Source organism: Miscanthus floridulus, chromosome 2 (assembly GCF_019320115.1).
Source record: "Miscanthus floridulus cultivar M001 chromosome 2, ASM1932011v1, whole genome shotgun sequence".
NCBI lineage: Eukaryota > Viridiplantae > Streptophyta > Magnoliopsida > Poales > Poaceae > Miscanthus > Miscanthus floridulus.
Window position 1 is genome coordinate 606,029 of NC_089581.1, and position 21,121 is coordinate 627,149.

The following is a 21,121-nucleotide window of genomic DNA, read 5'->3' on the forward strand; positions in this document are numbered from 1 at the left end:
TAGTTCTTATTCTTACAAGTCCGATGGGGATCATCTTCTTCATGTAGCAAATAATATGTTTCAGATGTTTGATGTAGGTAGAACCATTTCTCATCAATGAACACAAAGTCATACAACTCCTTAAACCTTGGATCATCAAGCAACTCTCTATTAACCATGTCAACACACCATTGTAACCTAGACTTCTTGTTAGCTTCAGTGAGATATGGTTTGATGCTACTAGAGTGGCGCCTAATCAATCCTTTTTTCAAATAATTTTGAACCCTCCACTTGCTCATGTTTAGTTTGGCACACACATCCTCTATAGTCATTCTTTCCTTAAGAGGAATGTTTCGCAATGCTTCCAAATCAAAAGGTATTGCTTTACGTCCAACTCTACCCTTCTTTAGACTAGAAACCACAACCGGTACATTGCTACAAAGTTGTGTTAAAAGAAAACAACCAAGGACATGTCATGGTCCAATATTTATTCACGGCATGTTGTATTTTTAAGTTAAAAAGAAACACATTCACGGCATGCATGGTCCAGTACTTATTCACACGGCATGCATGGTCCAATATTTATTCACGGCATGTTGTATTTTTAAGATAAAAAGAAACACATTCATGAACTGCTTGCACGTTGCGGTAATACATTCACGGCATATTGTAATTATAGGAAGAAAAACAAACATTGTGACGAAAAGAAGTTACCAGCTTGATTTTGTATGTAGTCGAAATCAACAGCACCGAACTCATCTACTGGTAAGTTCAAATCAAGTACTGTAAAAAAAATGAAACAAATGATGAGAACCAAAAATAATCTGAACAACGGAAGGATACAACTAAGTGATGCATTACCTCCGTGGTGATCTTCTGGCTCGTCGAGATTTAAAACGTCGTTGGCGTCATCGTCTAGTTGCTCGTCCAGATGAAGCACGGCGTCGGCGTCGATGTCGGCGTCGGCGTCGGCGGGCTCATTGAAATCAAACACGACGTCGACGGCGGCGTCGACGGGCTCGTTGAGATCAAACATGTTGCCTTCATCATCTTGGGATGCCAGCAAGTTGAGATCGAACCTAGGAATATAATCCGACATTTGTAGCTGAACTAGCTAGCAGCATAAACAGAAACACAAGGAGACGAACAGAACGCTCGTTTGGAGAGAAAAAGACTATTTATAGAGTGGCAAAGGCTAGCAGCACCAGGCGCTTGATCGATGAAAATTGAAATAAAAAAGCGGCAGCAGTCGGCGCGCAAGGCAGCAGCAGCGAAAACACGGAAAAATTCGACCAAAACCGGCAGCAGTCACGCGCGCAAGCATCAGCAGCGAAAACACGGCCAAAAATGCCACGGGTGGCTAAAACGCGCGCGCGAACCCAGCCCTCCATGCTGCCATGCAAAATGAGCCAACAAAAATAGTCCCTGGTTCGAGGAGTCGAACCAACGATCTCCTGCATCGGGACGCAGAGGCATAGCCGCTCGGGCTACTCATCACTTCTGTACAGGAGGCAACTGCACCGCTATTTAATAGGGGCAGACATGGAAAAATACCCCCTATTTAATCACTCTTTGGCACTCCTTGGTATACGCAATCATGTCCTAAACGACTTCTAATACCAGTATGGAGGGAGTATTTGATCTGGTGCTTAGGATCCAACTGCACCTTGCTAGGTTGGCTACATAGTAGTTCACGTGCCATATTTGATCATAACACAATGGATAATTAAATGCTAAACAACCAAATGGAACTGCACATTGATAGACCATATTTTATTCTCAGTGTCATGTCTCGTAAATTGAGACATGAAACGTCACACTCAGACTGGCCGCCATATTTGATCATAACACGGTGGATAATTAAATGCTAAACAATGAAACGAAACTACGCATTGATAGACCATATTTTATTTTCAGCGTCACGTCTTGTAAATTGGGACATGAAATGTAGGTCAGTCTTAGTGGAGAGTTTCATTGCGTTGTTTTCAAGATTGTCATGTCATATAATGAAATGAAATTTGGATGAAACATCCACTCTTAATGTAAAGTTTCATTCCACGGTTTTATAGACATTTAATTCTAAGACTCGTAGAGAGTTGGTAATCGTGCCAAGAGAGTTTCATTCTCATGAAACACATTTCTTCTCTCTCTTCGTTAAAACATTGCCATATCATGAAAAATACATATGTGGCAGGCTATTAAATGCAAATGAAACTCTCATGAAACTCCCACTTAAACTGGCCTTATGATATCATATACTCCCTCCGTCCTCAAATATAAGGCGCGATTTGACTTCGTGTGGTCTTCAAGAACATATTTTGATCTATTATTTTTTCTTATAATATATAATTTATTGGAGCAAAAATTTGATCATTACAAAGTATTCATATAAATCTAATGTAATTATTTTTAATACAAAATTTTGATGTAATTAGGCTAATTGTTAGTCTAAGATAACAATGTTTGAATTTTGAAATATGTGCATGCCCTTATATTCAAGGACGTAGGGAGTATATTCTTATTATCTAATCTCTATGAACTGTTTTGCTAAAATTGAAAATGTTCGTATGTACTCTATCCATATACTTAGTATTAATGTATGGAGTGTTTCCATGATCAGTTACTCCTATTCCTATATTCGTATAAATTCGAGATGTGTCTACTGCTGTTTGCCCTGCTCGATAGCGGGCTACCTCAGTGTGAGACAACATCGGTAACAATGGTGCAAACGGTGATGATGGTGTTTTTATCATGACTACTTTGTCGTCCGTTTGTTGGCGGTGCAGTGTATTGACAGGCTTGTGGTGGTTCAGAGGCGGTCGAGCGTGCGTTTTTTACTGAGTTTTCTTGTGTCGATGTTCCATTTCGACCGGCCAGAGTTGTTTTTCTCTCTTAAGTTTGAGTTCGGTGAGATGGCCCAATCTAACTAACCATAGTTGTATCATTTTCTGGGCTTTATCTGCTTTTTAATATAATCAATAGCTCTCCTTCCTGATTCGTTTCGAAAAAAAAAATCGAGCGTAGAATCGAATTTCAACGCAAATTAGAAGGCATGATTGCAATATAAAAATATAATACAGTCTGATCTATGGCGAAGAGTGCATACGGTGTGTGATAAATCTTCAACCCGCAAGTTATTCATTTGACCATGCAACAATGTGCGTCAATAACGTATGGGTACGTTTACTAGTATAAAATAAAATTTAAAAAAATCAATATTTGGGCTAATACGGCAATACGTCTTGGCCCATTTAAGTATGCAGGCTGGTCACCGTTTGGCCCATTATTATCTCCTATATATATACTGTACGCCGCCCGCCCGCCTCCGCACCAGCGACGAGGGCCGGCGCCGGCAGCGAGCCCGCACCTGCGACGAGCTGCAGCTGCCACCGACGCACAAGACTCTTTTAAGTGATAATTTAGAGAATAGTTGACTTATCCAAATTTTGCGAGCACCTAAACCAATCGTGGTCGTCGGTTCACAAAATAGTGCAGACGAGTCACTAATACTCTAAATAATCACATTGGATCAAGACGAAGCAAGGAATGCAGAGCACCTGCACTGGCCTGAGGCATACCGAACGTGTTCGGTATTAGCGCAGAGCCCCCAAAAATTCGGTCCATGTTCAAACTCGAAACCACTCCATCTCAAATTTTAGGAACATCTTCTATATCACCAATGCATCAACTCTACCAGAGGAATTGACAGTTGAAGCTATATCCAATAGATTGGACGAGTTTCGGGATTTGAAATACCTAGAGATGAGGGAGATGAAGTCGATTCCAAATCCAATCGAGCAGGCCTTGATTCTTGATGTAGAACTCGATCCAATCCACCTCCCTTCTCTTCTCCTTCCTTTCCTTTACCCTTCTTCCTTGCACGGTTACAGATGAGGGTGGTACGAGCGAATGGTTGTGCTGCTGCTGCAGTGGATGGCGAGTATGCGCAGCGGGAAGAAGAAGGCGGCACGGCTAGAGACAATGCGGAGCGAGGGAAGGCCGACCGGCAGCGTTGGCAGGCTGAAGGAGCAGCGAGCACAGCGCTGGGCGAGATCAGGGGTGAGCGGCGGCATAGGGCAGTTGAGACTTGGAGAGAATGAATGGGCCACGGACCTGGGCCGAAAGGGTATATGACCTAACTCCCCCGTGGATACCGGACCCGTCCGGTATTTGCAGGTACCTTCCAGCAGCTCCAAAAATTTATCTCTTAGATCCAAAACCTTTATATGATATATCTTACTCCAAAATAATATCTATCCTTGATCCCAAGTTAAGTGTAACCACTTTCTTATCCAAATGCCACGAATTGATCTTCTCTTCTTGTTTTCCAAATATTTGGCATGTATAGACTTTGATCACTTGAGAGAGATATAGTGAGACATAGTAGATTGTGGACTTAAGAGAGCCAGGTCATGTGTGATTAGCGAATCAATCAATCAAGGAGACCTATAATCACCACATGACAAGACTAGGTCACAAAGACCAAGAATCAAATGGTTTTTTCAAATCCACAACCTACACAAACTAGTTATGGATTTTGAAAAGAGATCTATCCTATGTCACACAAATGCACATTCTAGCATATAAAGGGCCTTAGATGCACTTACAATATATAAATGTAAACACATACCTTTGCCTTGCCCACTAAAATTTCCACTAAGACAATACACGGCATGATAGTCATTGTGCTTGTATCACTACTCTACTAGTCATGCCATCACAAGGATCTAATTTTCATACCTAGGACTATAAGATCACTAAAAGAGATTGTTAGTCCACAATGGCACAAAATAGAAGAGTGAACTCCCCGTTAATAAGTGCTACAAGTAATTTGAATAACTTGCCACAGGCACTTTACTCAATTATGAATATGAGAGAGTCAATTTTCTATTTTGACCAGCACAAAGTGAGATGCCATATTTAGATTGAGTTCACGAGACGCTTACAACCATTTAGACATAAAGAATCACAATGCTTCTTGTAACACCCTAGGTGTTTGGCTTCCACAAAAGTGCATTTCATTTCATAAACATATGCATCATCTATCTCATCATGCCATTGTCACTGAAACATACATATGCAACATTCGCAATTCTGTTTGTTTCATACTTGATTTGCTTGTGAATGGTAGTAGTGAAATATGTGAATGCAACATGAGTTTCTCATACCTTGAAACATGGCAACATGGTAGTAATATGACAAGTATAAAATAACAACAAAGTCATGAAACATGTGAAACATGAAATTGCAACATTTGAGTGAATTGATTGTTTTGTTGCTTTATCACCAGTGATCATTAGAAATTGGTATAGCACTTGTGTAAAGTGGTTGATTATGGTCTAATACACCTTAACTACACTTAGGGTAATTGATGGGACATTGTTCATGTGGATCAAAATGACAAAAATGCCCTCAAGTGGAGGTTTGACTTTGAATGACCCTTAGAGTGACATTGTTTGACTGATTCAAAAGACCAACTTAGAGACCCTGCATGGCTGTGCACCCTTTACCAAAGTTGTAGCCAATTTATCAAGGAACAAAAGTTGTTTTATGATCAACTCATGAAAATGGCTAGAACATGTTCAAACAAGGCCCACAAGTCATTTTCCTTGCTGAGTTCTTACTGAAAATTTTGTCTAAGTCATTGATGCCATTTCAGTTGGATCGAGCCAATTTTGGCTTGATACAACTCAGGATACAGGGTGAATTAGCTGTAGATTTCTAAATCAAAGTTGTAGCCCTACCATAGCTCTACAACTTTTGTATACATTACTTCCACTAAATCGTCACGGTTTAAGAGATCCAACACTGTTAATTTCACCTGTCAGTCATCACCGTCGAGTGCTGAATCGAAATTTTAGTTTTGCTATAGTGAACCGACCGTTAGAAGATCACCGCCGCGTGTTGCCACCCGTCGCCGGTCTTCTGCTCGTGCTGCCATACGCCGTGGGTGTCCTGGCGCTGCTGGTCACGCCTTGAACTCGCACCCGCCTGCCCGACGCACTCGCTGTTTTATTTGCATCTCCTTCGCCTCCACCGCGCGCAGCGACAAGCCGCAGCAGCTCCTCCATTTCCAACCACGCTTCGCCATCGCCTTGTGTGCTCGCCACTGCAAAAATGCATCGGCCATCTTGCCCCTAGCTTCGCCGTGATCTCCTTTCCCTCCTCCACCTTTCAGTCGGGTCGTTTGAGGCTTGGTAAGGGCGTATTCGCCATTTCTTCCACCGCCGCCATGGCGGGACCTCACCGGAGTTGGCGCTCCATGCGGCCAACTGCCACCGCGGCCTTCCCATCCCCTCTTCCTTGCTTGTTTAGGTTGGTAGTGAACTCTGAAAGCTCGTACCGAGCCTAGCCGCGCCCTACGGGGTCGGGCCTCGCTGGAGCCGGCCAAGCCGTGGCCGTGCGCCGCCATGACCGTCGCCACCCCCTTTAGCCGTGGTAATAGCTACAATTGAGGGTGTCCCTAGATGCGCATGGGTGAGGCGAACACCATAGCACCGATGACCTCGCCGAAGCTATCACCGGCGACGAGCTACGCCGTCATCCCTTCTTCCTCCCCTGCCTGTGTCTCTGTCTCGCGGGGCCCCTTTGTCAGTCGCTGAAGCGGAGGCGGGAGCGTGTCCTGGGCCGCGCTGAGTTCTGGGCCATGCCAGCGCGTGCTTCGCGGGCCGCCGTGTGCTTTCAGGCCGGCCCAGCCGTAGGATTAGGTTTTCCATTTTCTGGTTGTTTTATTCTTTTCACATATTTGTGTATATATTCAAAAATGTGTATCTCCTAGTTGGTAGATCCAAATGATGTGGTTCCAATTTTTTTGAGTTCATGATAATGTCTAGTTTATATTAAAAATATAATTTATTCCATGTTCTGTTTTGAAAAATAGAGTTGCTAATTATCTCTTTTAATCATGAAGGAAATAGGGGTAATTATATCTTTTTCTATGTAGCTCCAAATGGCATGAAATTTTTATGGTGTACTACTTATGTCATGAATAGCTTGTAGTTAAATTTTCATACATTGTGAACACTGTATGTAGGAGTTAGGAAATTCTCTTATTTGCATGGATGGATCTTGTGTGAATTTTCATAATTTTTGTATAGATCCAGTAAAGTTAAAATTTGGTGAGTGCTATTCTTATGCTAGAATGATGCTAGGAAAAATGTGAAATCTGTTGCTTGACACTTTTCATTAGGATTTCCTAATTATGCTAGAAATAGACATGCCACCTGTTATTTTGGATACAGCAAGTTCTGCTTACCCAATGGCTTTGAAAATTTTATGGTAGTCTATGTGAAGCATGATATAGCTACTGTAATTTTTGTAGATTTTTCTGAATAGTTTTACTATATATTGCATTAATCACCTAATTAACTAAATAAATTAGAAAAGAGCATTAAATAATTTATTTAGAAGTTGGCACTATACTTTCTGATGTTCGTCTGGTATGTGCAACAAGTTGGTAAACTTGGTTTGGTCCAATTATGCTTTTGCATCATCACTAAATAATTAATTTAGTAAACCTGTCATTTCTGGACAGATTTTAGGTTTACTGGAATTTGATTTGGTTAACGTAAGAATCATGCTTTGATGTTTACAAATGATTTGTAGATAATTTCATAAGCTTTCCAGAATGTCCTCTTGCAAGTCATTTGAATTTATAGAACTCTGGTTATGATTGAATTAAGGAACTACTCGTTTGCATATAAAACCTTAACTTTGATTTAAGTATGCCTTTACTATTTTCTATGCTTGTGGTAATGTTCCTAGGTGTTAGGCCTTTAACTGAAGATGAGCATCTTTATCTTAGGTTATGCAAGTTAGGTAAGTTGATCTTGTTCTTCAAGTTAAGTTAGATACATGTTTTAAAGTGATTTGAATAGAGCTATTCTTAATCGGTAAACGAGTGTCCAGTGATGTTTCGTTAAACACTTACTGTGATCCATTCATCATGAGCATCATGTCATTCCTTATGCATCCATGATATTTATCTTGTGCATCGGCATGCAATAGGTATACCGGAAGGTGTGACACTACTGGAATTCGAGGAACCGAGCGGGGAGCAGCAGCAGCAACACCGGTGGTTCAGGAGGTGCAGCCCTCGGAAGAAGTGCTAGACGAGGTCGCCGTTGAGTGTCCGGATCACCGTCCGTGCAACTTTGTGAAAGGCAAGCCCCGGAGCATATTAAGCCTCCTAATTTCCGAAATGCAGTTAAAGTATAATTGTTACATACATATATTGTTGCATTAAGTTTAGGTGTTGGATGCAAACACTTGCTGCATTGGTTATCCAATCCTTGTCCAGATATTGATACCCTGAATCCTATGTAGCTTAGGTTCGTATAGTGCTTAGCCCTGCTTAAACGCAGTAGAAGTCAGGTGATTTCCTGTCACCTGCGAGATATAGGGATATGCATATGGCACGGTTGGCTATATTTGCTATCGTGGAAAAGAACCTGTCTTAATTTGAAATGAAGACCGGGCGGAGGCTTGCCGGTTTGTAGTGACTCCGTCTGTGTCGCTTAAGGACTGAATCTTGGAGCCTTTCCTATTCATGTTGAACGCATGCCTCTCTCTTAGTTGGTCGTGTCCAAAGACCGACCACGAAGCCGAGTAGCTCACCTTAGGCCGGGAGTCGATAAGTATAAAGTGCGCCTCGGAAGGGAGCCGTAGGCGTGAGTCCAAGGGCAGGTGATTTAAAAGTCCCGATCGTCCTGGCAGAAGGGTAATCCCTGAGAGTGCTGGCGCTGATTGAACCAGCGAATTTGGTTCCTGAGTTGTCCCAAAGGTAACCCACGGCTATCCTTGCAAAGTATGCTAGGGTGAGAGTTAGGAATACCCCCTCAGCTGAGTTGTAATTCGATTCGAGTCGCCATCTCTCCCGGTTAGTGAGAACTTGACGGGCTTATCTCCAAAGTAGATACACTAAATAACATAATAGTTCTGAAAGATGATATGCTGATAACAGCCTTATTATACCTGCTATGGTTAATATTGTTTGCTCCTAATAAGTGAGTGCTCTAGTACAGGTGCAAATCTAGTGGACAGGTAAATAATGATAAACTTGATGCGAAGTTTAAATTGGTTACTATATTCATAAGCTCTTTTATGCAACTGTGTCCAGCTAGCCCACCTCATAAGCCTTGCATGACCCTTGGTGTCTTTTATTTCTGGTTTTGACGGGTAAGTCTAGCTGAGTACCTTCTCGTACTCAGGGTTTATCTCCCACCTGTTGCAGATGACCAGTTCTACTTTGGTTGCTGCAAGTATTGCCTTCTCCCGGCTGGGGATGAAGACTAGACCGTTGGGCGCGGTCTCTCCTAGTTCTCGTACCTGAAGATGCTTTTGTGGGACACAACTAAGATCTGGCAATGTATTTGAAACTATGAAGTTATGTACTAAACTATGTTGCTTCCGCAGATTTGAACTTGGTTTGTAATATTTTATTTGAACTCTGATGGATGTAATCCGAATGCTACTTGTGAAATGTTGTAACGAATGATGTGTTGTGTTGAATCACTACGGTCTTGGTTTATATGTCGAGAGTTGGTTGAAATCCTTCGTGATTTCCAGACTATCGGGATTATGTGAGCTTAAGTACAGGAATTTAATCACTTCGGTGATTGTTTTTGTACTTACGTTCTTATAATTTGGTCGATTCTGTTACAGCTGGCATCAGAGCAAGATTTGACACTAAACATGTCATTTATGTATTTAAAACAAAAGTATTTGTAAAAATTCTAAATTAAATACTAAGTGTTGCCAGTGGTCATATCCTTTATGCCCAAATAAGGACTCTTAGGTGGCTTATTAAAGTACTAACTTGGGGGTTCCTACTTGTTTCTGTTTCGTTGTCCATAGGGCGTGCTATTGTATGGATACCATCTGCTTGGGTGGTAATGTATGGATCAAAATACCTCTATGCTCTGGTAAGTAGGAGTTGTGAGAGCATGACCGTCCAACCGTCGGTCTAGGGGAGAGTAGTTGTGGTTGCTCGCATACTTACATGTTTGATCATGTATCTATGAGAGTACTTAAGTGTGGGTATCTCTGTCGGGTAGCTGTGATACTAGAGTATATACATCGGGGGATGTATGTATAAAAGTATTTAGTGTACTGCTTACTTTACATGCCTTTTTGGGAAATTATTGGGTTGAAATAAAATTTTCTGCAGGTACACTAATAACGTATCGTTGTAGATCGACTAGCTACCATATACGAGAGAACGTATATATGCCACCATATATTTTGCTAGCCTTTAAATTTTTCTAGGTTTGTGAGGACGTACGAATCGTGCATGCATCATGTTCAAGCATACATAGCATTTTTGCATTACTCCCTCCCTTAAAATTGATGGTCTCGACTAATTAAATTTCGTATTCCTTAAATGATTCTCCTCTTACGTTGCAACCTTTTGCTACAGATGGCGCGCATGAAATGCACTACTCGCAAGTCCACTGGAGGCAGGGCGCCTCGTCACCAGTTAGCTCCTCGTGAGCCCCATCTGGAGCCTACCGAGGCAGAAAGGATGTGGGTAGAGCTAGCCCGGGTGACTGCTGAGAGGAGTGCAGCTCAGCACCGTTTGGAGCAAGTAACACAGGAATAGGATCAAGAGACCCTGGAGGTTCAGAGGTTGATAGTTGCTCACCGCAACTATGAACGTATGTTGATTCACGTGCTAAACTAACGGAATGAAGCCTGGCACGAGGAGAATGTGTTGAGAGCGCGACAGGTAGAACTGAAGCAGTAGTTGGCAGCTGCCGAAGAGTATAATGATCATCTCCATGAGGAGGTTCACCTGTTACATAATCAGCTTCACCCTCTCTTGCCCCCTGATGATGAGAATGAGATGGGCTCTGGTGTCATCATGGCTAAAGGTGATGAGGACATTGAGGTTAATGGACCTAAGGACATTCCACCTGATGAGGAGGAAGATGAGGAGTTAGAACCTGCTAGTGATGAAGATGGAGGAGAGATCTTCGACACTGACTCCGAGGATGATGCGTAGTTTAGCTTACTACTTAGCTAATGCGCTCGAGCTAGTCTTTTGTTGATCCTCATGCATGAACGAGTATCTTGTAATAAGTTAATCGTTGGGATGTAATATCAAACCTTAAGTTATCTTTGATGTCAGTTTGGAACCTCTATGGCTTGGATGTAACCTATCAAACGTGTTGTGCTCCATGTATGTGAGCCTTTGATAATTTCTGTCTGTGCGGTCTATCGATCTCATTGTTGGTTAAGTTCATCGCATTAATGTGTCAATTGATGCGCTTGATGAGTTGTGTGATTGTGATGAATGATTGTGCCTCTGTTGATTATATAAATGCATTCTCTCCAATGGAATCAGTTTGGCATAATTGTACAATTCATCTATAAAAATTTCCACATCGTCAGTGCTCATTGGCTATATATTTTGTAGATGACTTATAACCTTCGTCACGGTCGTAGCATGGGAGATGAGGAACAACCACCTCCTCCACCGCCCACACCAGCTGAGCTAATGCAGACAGTGGTCGAAAGTCAGCGCATGCTAGCTGAGGCTATGCGCCAACTGGCTAACCGTGATGACCGACATGTCCACCAGGGACCCGAGCCGAACCAGTATAGCAGCTTTAAGGACTTCATGGGCACAAAGCCTCCTATCTTTAGAGAGGCAGAAGAACCATTACAAGCCGATGAATGGTTGAGTACGATAGAGCAAAGGTTTGGATTGCTCCGTTTGACAGAAGGTATGAAGGCCTCGTATGCAGGACACCAGCTCCAAGGCCCTGCAGGCATCTGGTGGACCCATCATAGGACCACCTTCCCTGCAAATGTCGAGATAGTTTGGGACTAGTTCTAGACAGCTTTTTGGGGACATTTTATCCCTCCTGGTCTCATGGCCATTAAGCATACCGAGTTCATGAAGCTAACTCAAGGCAACAAGAGTCTTACTGAATACCTCCAGGCATTTAACAACCTGGCGAGGTATGCTCCCGAGTTCGTTGATACTGACGCCAAAAGGATAGCTAGTTTCAAGAGGGGACTTTCCTTTAAACTAATGAAGTCTATGGGCAACTGTAAGTGTGTCACCTTCAATGAGTTTATCAGTGACACCCTGACTCAGGAGAATAATGATAAGGTGTATGCTGCTTCCAAGACCCGTAAAAGAAACTTTGAGGCAAGTGCTTCTCAGTCTAAAGCACCAGTGGTATCCAAAACCCAATATCATCCACCCAATGCTAATGTCCAGTACCGCCCACCTCAGAAGAAGAATTAAGCTAAAACTGGTTTCCGCAAGGGGTACATAATTTCCTTGCCAAAGAATACCTCTAGGTAGGGCAGCTCCAATGTCCCACCAGCTAACAGGTCGTGCTGGAACTGTAACCAGCCTGGTCACTGGGCTAATAAGTGTCCCTATCCTTCCAAGCAGAATGCTCAGGGAAACGTCCGTCAGGGGCGTGTTCACTACACTACTGTGGAGGAAATTCCTACTGGTGAAGTGGTCACCGTTGGTAAATTCCTTGTTAATGATCACCCTGCAGTTGTGCTCTTTGATTCGGGTGCTTCACATTCCTTTGTGAGTTCTACTTTTGCATCTAAGCATAAGATGAATGTGATTACAATTGTCAAGGGTGGTTATTGTATTAGTGTTGCTGGAAATAATATCCTGACTAACCAAGTAGTTAAAGATGTAAAGATCGAGATTGGGGATTAAGAGTTCCTTGTAGATCTTGCAGTTCTGCCGGGGGTAGGAATCGATGTAATCCTAGGAATGAAGTGGATGAGCGAGAATGGAGTGTTGATCGATACATCAACCTATGTGGTAATGTTGAGGGATCCCATGGATAAGAAGGGTTTTTTAGTGCAGTTACCTCGTGATATCGCTATCCACAGTACAACCAATGCTACCCTAGCCAAGCCATTGAAGATATACCGGTTGTCTGTGAGTTTCCCGATGTCTTCCCTGATGACTTGCCGGGATTACCTCCGGACTGTAAAGTAGAATTCAAGATAGAACTCATTCCGGGTACGGCTCCTATTTCTTGAAGGCCCTATAGAATGCCGCCCAATGAGTTGGCTGAGCTAAAGAGTCAGTTGAATGAGCTATTAAAGAAAGATTTGATTCGGCCTAGTTCTTCTCCTTGGGGTTGTCCGGCTATCTTTGTGAAGAAAAAGGACGAGTCTCTACGCATGTGCGTAGATTATCGCCCCCTTAATGCTGTTACCATCAAGAACAAATACCCTCTTCCTCGCATCGATATTCTATTTGATTAGCTCTCCAAAGCTAAGGTATTCTATAAGATCGATTTGAGGTCTGGCTACCATTAGATCAAAATTTATCCTAAAGATATACCTAAGACAACTTTCTCTACTCGTTATGGCTTGTTCGAATATCTTGTCATGTCTTTTGGGTTGACAAATGCTCCGACACACTTTATGTACCTGATGAATTCAGTATTCATGCCGGAATTGGACAAGTTTGTCGTCGTGTTCATTGATGATATCCTTGTATATTCTCAGAATGAAGAAGAACATGCTGAACATCTGAGAATTATTTTAACTCGATTACATGACAATCAGCTTTATGCTAAGTTCAGCAAGTGCGAATTCTGGTTGAACATGATACCTTTTCTAGGTCATGTGTTATCTGGAGATGGAATTTTAGTTGACCCTACTAAGGTGCAAGAAGTCCTAGATTGGAAGGCACCTACTACGGTCACAGAAGTTCGAAGTTTCCTGGGTTTGGCTGGCTATTATCATCGATTCATCCCGGATTTCTCAAAAATCGCTAAGCCCATGACTCGACTACTTCAAAAGGATGAGAAGTTTATGTGGACTCCGAAGTGTGAAGAGGCTTTCCACACTTTGTGGACCTTACTAACCTCTGCTCCTGTATTGGCACAACCTGACATCGAGAAGCCTTTTGATGTCTATTGTGATGCATGTGGCACCGGTTTGGGGTGTGTTCTTATGCAGGAGGGCCGAGTCATTGCTTATGCTTCACGCCAGCTTCGAAAACATGAAGTCAATTATCCTACCCATGACTTAGAGTTAGCCGCGGTTGTTCATGCCCTGAAGATCTGGAGACATTACTTGCTAGGTAATGTGTGCAACATCTATACTGACCATAAAAGTCTCAAGTACATCTTTACTCAACCCGAGTTGAACATGCGTCAACGACGATGGTTAGAATTAATCAAAGACTACAACCTTCAAGTGCACTACCATCCTGGCAAGGCCAATGTGGTTGCTGATGCCTTAAGCAGAAAGACCCATTGCAATTCCTTAGTTAGTGAAGACTTTCATCTGGCACACCTCCTTCATCCTGTAGTACTCCACAATATCACTGTGGATTGCTCTCTTAGAAGTCGAATTATCGAACTCCAGAAGACTGATGTGGGTGTGTTTCATATCAAGCGGAAGATGAAAGATCAGGAGACCAAGCACTTTAGGGTCGATGACAAAGGAATTCTCTAGTTTAATGATAGGCTTGTAGTACCCAAAGACAAAGAACTTAGAAATCAAATTATGGCTGAAGCCCATTCTTCTAAATTGTCCATCCATCCTGGTAGCAGTAAAATGTATCAAGATCTCAAGCTGTATTATTGGTGGACCAAGATGAAGAAATAAATCGCAGCCTACGTGGCAAGGTGCGATAACTGTTGCAGAGTCAAGGCTATTCACATGAGGCCCGGATTATTGCAGCCACTCTCTATTCCTAGCTGGAAGTGGGAAGAAATTGTCATGGATTTCATTGTTGGATTACCCACTACCAAAAAGGGTTATGATTCCATCTGGATTATTATAGATTGTCTAACTAAATCCGCTCACTTTATTTCGATCAAGTCTACCTATCACCCTCACAATTATGCTGAGATTTATTTTCAACAAGTGGTACGTCTCCATGGTGTACCCAAATCCATTGTTTTAGATAGAGGACCGCAATTCACTGCTCGCTTTTGAGAGTGCTTACATCAGAATCTTGGCACTCATCTAATCTACAGTTCTGCCTATCATTCACAAACATCGGGACAGACTGAGCGTGTTAATCAAATTCTTGAAGACATGCTTAGAGCTTATCTTATCTCTTGCAAATGCTCTTGGGAGGAATGGTTGCCTCTCGCTGAATTCTCTTATAACAATAGTTATCAAGAGAGTATCAAAATGGCTCCTTTTGAAGCTCTTTATGGCCGCAAGTGTAGGACTCCTTTGAACTAGGTGGAACCCAGAGAAAGAAGATTCTATGGTATTGATTTTGTAAAAGAAGCCGAAGAGCAAGTCCAAACTATACAAAAGAATATGACTGCCGCTCAGGCTAGACAAAAGAGCTATGCTGATAAGAGAAGAAAACCTATTGAGTTTGAAGTAGGTGACCATGTTTATCTGAAGGTATCCCCTATGAAAGGAGTAAAGCGTTTTGGAATCAAAAGGAAGCTTGAGCCTCGATATGTTGGACCTTACCGCATTATCGAGAAAAGTGGTAGAGTAGCCTATAAACTTAATCTACCACATGAAATGGGAGCTATATTCCTGGTATTCCATGTGTCTCAGCTGAAGAAGTGTCTCCGTATTCCCGAGGAAAGAATAGCAACGAGGAGAATCAACTTGAAATCTGATCTTTCTTATGAAGAGAAGCCAGTGCAAGTTCTGGATACTCAAGAAAGAGTGACTCGTAGGCGAGTAGTTAAGTTATACAAGGTAGTTTGGAGTAATTATAGTGATCGAGATACAACATGGGAGCGGGAAGATTATTTAAAGGAAAATTATCCGGCTTTCTATACTGATTGGTACGCTTTCCAAATCTTAGGATGAGATTTTTCTAAGGGGGGAGGGCTGTAACACCCTAGGTGTTTGGCTTCCACAAAAGTGCATTTCATTTCATAAACATATGCATCATCTATCTCATCATGCCATTGTCACTGAAACATATATATGCAACATTCGCAATTCTGTTTGTTTCATACTTGATTTGCTTGTAAATGATAGTAGTGAAACATGTGAATGCAACATGAGTTTCTCATACCTTGAAACATGGCAACATGGTAGTAATATGACAAGTATAAAATAACAACAAAGTCATGAAACATGTGAAACATGAAATTGCAACATTTGAGTGAATTGATTATTTTGTTGCTTTATCACCAGTGATCATTAGAAATTGGTATAGCACTTGTGTAAAGTGGTTGATTATGGTCTAATACACCTTAACTACACTTAGGGTAATTGATGGGACATTGTTCATGTGGATCAAAATGATAAAAATGCCCTCAAGTGGAGGTTTGACTTTGAATGACCCTTAGAGTGACACTGTTTGACTGATTCAAAAGACCAACTTAGAGACCCTACATGGCTGTGCACCCTTTACCAAAGTTGTAGCCAATTTATCAAGGAACAAAAGTTGTTTTATGATCAACTCATGAAAATGGCTAGAACATGTTCAAACAAGGCCCACAAGTCATTTTTCTCTGCTGAGTTCTTACTGAAAAATTTGTCTAAGTCATTGATGCCATTCCAGTTGGATCGAGCCAACTTTGGCTTGATACAACTCAGGATACAGGGTGAATTAGCTGTAGATTTCTAAATAAAAGTTGTAGCCCTACCATAGCTCTACAACTTTTGTATACATTACTTCCACTAAATCGTCACGGTTTAAGAGATCCAACACTGTTAATTTCGCCTGTCAGTCGTCACCGTCGAGTGCTGAATCGAAATTTCAGTTTTGCTACAGTGAACCGACCATCAGAAGATCACCGCCGCATGTTGCCACCCGTTGCCGGTCTTCTGCTCGTGCTGCCACGCGTCGCGGGTGTCCTGGCGCTGTTGGTCACGCCTTGAACTCGCACTCGCCTGCCCGACGCACTCACCGTTTCATTTGCATCTCCTTCGCCTCCACCACGCGCAGCGACAAGCCGTAGCAGCTCCTCCATTTCCGACCGCGCTTCGCCATCGCCTTGCGCGCTTGCCACTGCAAAAACGCGTCGGCCATCTTGCCTCTAGCTTTGCCGTGATCTCCTCTCCCTCCTCCACCTTTCAGTCAGGTCGTTTGAGGCTTGGTAAGGGCGTATTCGCCATTTCTTCCACCGCCGCCATGGTGGGACCTCGCCGGAGTTGGCGCTCCACGTGGCCAACTGCCACCGCGGCCTTCCCATCCCCTCTTCCTTGCTTGTTTAGGTTGGTAGTGAACTCCGAAAGCTCATACCGAGCCTAGCCGCGCCCTACGGGGTCGGGCCTCGCCGGAGCCGGCCAAGCCGTGGCCGTGCGCCACCATGACCGTCGCCGCCCCCGTTAGCCGTGGTAATAGCTACAATTGAGGGTGTCCCTAGATGCGTATGGGTGAGGCGAACACCGTAGCACCGATGACCTCGACGGAGCTGTCACCGGCGACGAGCTACGCCGTCATCCCTTCTTCCTCCCCTGCCTATCTCTCTGTCTCGCGGGCCCCTTTGTTAGTCGCTAAAGTGGAGGCGGGAGCATGTCATGGGCCGCGCCGAGTTCTGGGCCGCGTCAGCGTGTGCTTCGCGGGCCGCCGTGTGCTTTCGGGCCGGCCCAGGCGTAGGATTAGGTTTTCCATTTTCTGGTTGTTTTATTCTTTTCACAGATTTGTGTATATATTCAAAAATGTGTATCTCCTAGTTGGTAGATCCAAATGATGTGGTTCTAATTTTGTTGAGTTCATGATAATGTCTAGTTTATATTAAAAATATAATTTATGCCATGTTCTGTTATGAAAAATGGAGTTGCTAATTATCTCTTTTAATCATGAAGGAAATAGGGGTAATTATATCTTTTTCTATGTAGCTCCAAATGACATGAAATTTTTATGGTGTACTGCTCATATCATGAATAGCTTGTAGTTAAATTTTCATACATTTTGAACACTGTATGTAGGAGTTAGGAAATTCTCTTCTTTGCATGAATGGATCTTGTGTGAATTTTCATAATTTTTCTATAGATCCAGTAAAGGTAAAATTTGGTGAGTGATATTCTTATGCTAGAATGATGCTAGGAAAAATATGAAATCTATTACTTGACACTTTTCATTAGGATTTCCTAATTATGCTAGAAATAGACATGCCAACTGTTATTTTGGATACAACAAGTTCTGCTTACCCAATGGCTTTGAAATTTTTATGGTAGTCTATGTGAAGCATGATATAGCTACAGTAATTTTTGTAGATTTTTCTGAATAATTTTACTATATATTGCTTTAATCACCTAATTAACTAAATAAATTAGAAAAAGGGCATTAAATAATTTATTTAGAAGTTGGCACTATACTTTCTGATGTTCCTATGGTTTGTGCAACAAGTTGGTAAACTTGGTTTGGTCTAATTATGCTTTTGCATCATCACTAAATAATTAATTTAGTAAACCTGTCATTTCTGGACAGATTTTAGGTTTACTGGAATTCAATTTGGTTAACATAAGAATCATGCTTTGATGTTTACAAATGATTTGTAGAGAATTTCATAAGCTTTCCAGAATGTCCTCTTGCAAGTTATTTGAATTTATAGAACTCTGGTTATGATTGAATTAAGGAACTACTCGTTTGCATGTAAAACCTTAACTTTGATTTAAGTATGCCTTTACTATTTTCTAAGCTTGTGGTAATGTTTCTAGGTGTTAGGCCTTTAACTGAAGATGAGCATCTTTATCTTAGGTTATGCAAGTTAGGTAAGTTGATCTTGTTCTTCAAGTTAAGTTCGATACATGTTTTAAGGTGATTTGAATAGAGCTATTCTTAATCGGTAAACGAGTGTCCAGTGATGTTTCGTTAAACACTTACTGTGATCCGTTCATCATGAGCATCATGTCATTCCTTATGCACCCATGATATTTATCTTGTGCATCGGCATGCAATAGGTGTACCGGAAGGTGTGACACTACTGGAATTCAAGGAACCAAGCGGGGAGCAGCAGCAGCCAACACCGGAGGTTCAGGAGGTGCAGCCCTCGAGAGAAGTGCAAACGAGGTCGCCGTTGAGTGTTCGGATCACCGTCCGTGCAACTTTGCGAAAGGCAAGCCCTGGAGCATATTAAGCCTCCTAATTTCTGAAATGCAGTTAAAGTATTATTGTTATATATATATATTGTTGCATTAAGTTTAGGTGTTGGATGCAAACACTTGCTGCATTGGTTATCCAATCCTTGTCCAGATATTGATACCCTGAATCCTATGTAGCTCAGGTTCGTGTAGTGCTTAGCCCTGCTTAAACGCGGTAGAAGTCAGGTGATTTCCTGTCACCTGCGAGATATGGGGATATACATATGGCACGGTTGACTATATTTGCTATCGTGGAAAAGAACCTGTCTTAATTTGAAATGAAGACCGGGCGGAGGCTTGCCGGTTTATAGTGACTCCGTCTGTGTCGCTTAAGGACTGAATCTTGGAGCCTTTCCTGTTCATGTTGAACGCATGCCTCTCTCTTAGTTGGCCGTGTCCGAAGACCGACCACGAAGCCGAGTAGCTCACCTCAGGCTGGGAGTCGATAAGTATAAAATGCGCCTCGGAAGGGAGCCGTAGGCGTGAGTCCAAGGGCAGGTGATTTAAAAGCCTCGATCGTCCTGGCAGAAGGGTAATCCCTGAGAGTGCTGGCGCTGATCGAACCCGCGAATTTGGTTTCCGAGTTGTCCCAAAGGTGACCCACGGCTACCCTTGCAAAGTATGCCAGGGTGAGAGTTAGGAATACCCCCTCAGCTGAGTTGTAATTCGATTCGAGTCGCCATCTCTCCCGGTTAGTGAGAACTTGACGGGCTTATCTCCAAAGTAGATACACTAAATAACATAATGGTTCTGAAAGATGATATGATGATAACAGCCTTATTATACCTGCTATGGTTAATATTGTTTGCTCCTAATAAGTGAGTGCTCTAGTACAGGTGCAAATCTAGTAGACAGGTAAATGATGATAAACTTGATGCGAAGTTTAAATTGGTTACTATATTCATAAGCTCTTTTATGCAACTGTGTCCAGCTAGCCCACCTCATAAGCCTTGCATGACCCTTGGTGTCTTTTATTTCTAGTTTTGACGGGTAAGTCTAGCTGAGTACCTTCTCGTACTCAGGGTTTATCTCCCACCTGTTGCAGATGACTAGTTCTACTTTGGTTGCTGCAAGTATTGCCTTCTCCCGGCTGGGGATGAAGACTAGACCGTTGGGCGCGGTCTCTCCTAGTTCTCGTACCTGAAGATGCTTTTGTGGGACACGACTAAGATCTGGCAATGTATTTGAAACTATAAAGTTATGTACTAAACTATGTTGCTTCCGCAGATTTGAACTTGGTTTGTAATATTTTATTTGAACTCTGATGGATGTAATCCGAATACTACTTGTGAAATGTTGTAACGAATGATGTGTTGTGTTGAATCACTACGGTCTTGGTTTGTATGTCGAGAGTTGGTTGAAATCCTTCGTGATTTCTGGACTACCGGGATTATGGGAGCTTAAGTACAGGAATTTGATCACTTCGATGATTGTTTTTGTACTTACGTTCTTATGATTTGGTCGGTTGTGTTACACTTCTGAGTAATCTAGGAGTATATGAAGTCCCGATGATCATTACTCAGCAACAATCACATTTGAGGTTATGCGCATACTGAACAGGACAGAGCCCGGCAAATCACACCTTGTGATTCCAAATAGTAGTTTCAGGTAGTGGCGTAAAGTGTCACTGAGAAGAAACTGTCTATGAAACATATTTTAAAAGCTGGTGTTGTAAGGTTCAATGAGGTATTAGTGATTCTAAAGAAACGTTTTGGATGCCATGGACCTCTGCCCGTGTGCAAAAGATGGTTGTCTGTTTGGTGTGTAAGCTGGGAACGAGATACCGACAGCTCCTTTTGCTTCGAGCTGCGTCTTAAACTCCGGATCTCTGGAGGACTCCTTCGTTGATAATTGTATGATGGATTGCAAAATTAGACCTGCTAGCCTGGCTGCTGCGGTTGCTCTGGAGGTATTGCATCAGGTTATGTATGTTGGATTTACACATGGTGTCTGTCACACTGAAGAATCTGGTTTCCCCATTCTAAAGTTTAGTCTATGTTACATCGAATGTTTGGACAATAATTTAAAGTATTAAACGTAGACTAATTATAAAACTAATTGCACAGATTGAGACTGGTTTACGAGACGAATCTATTAAGTCTAATTAGGCTCATGTTTA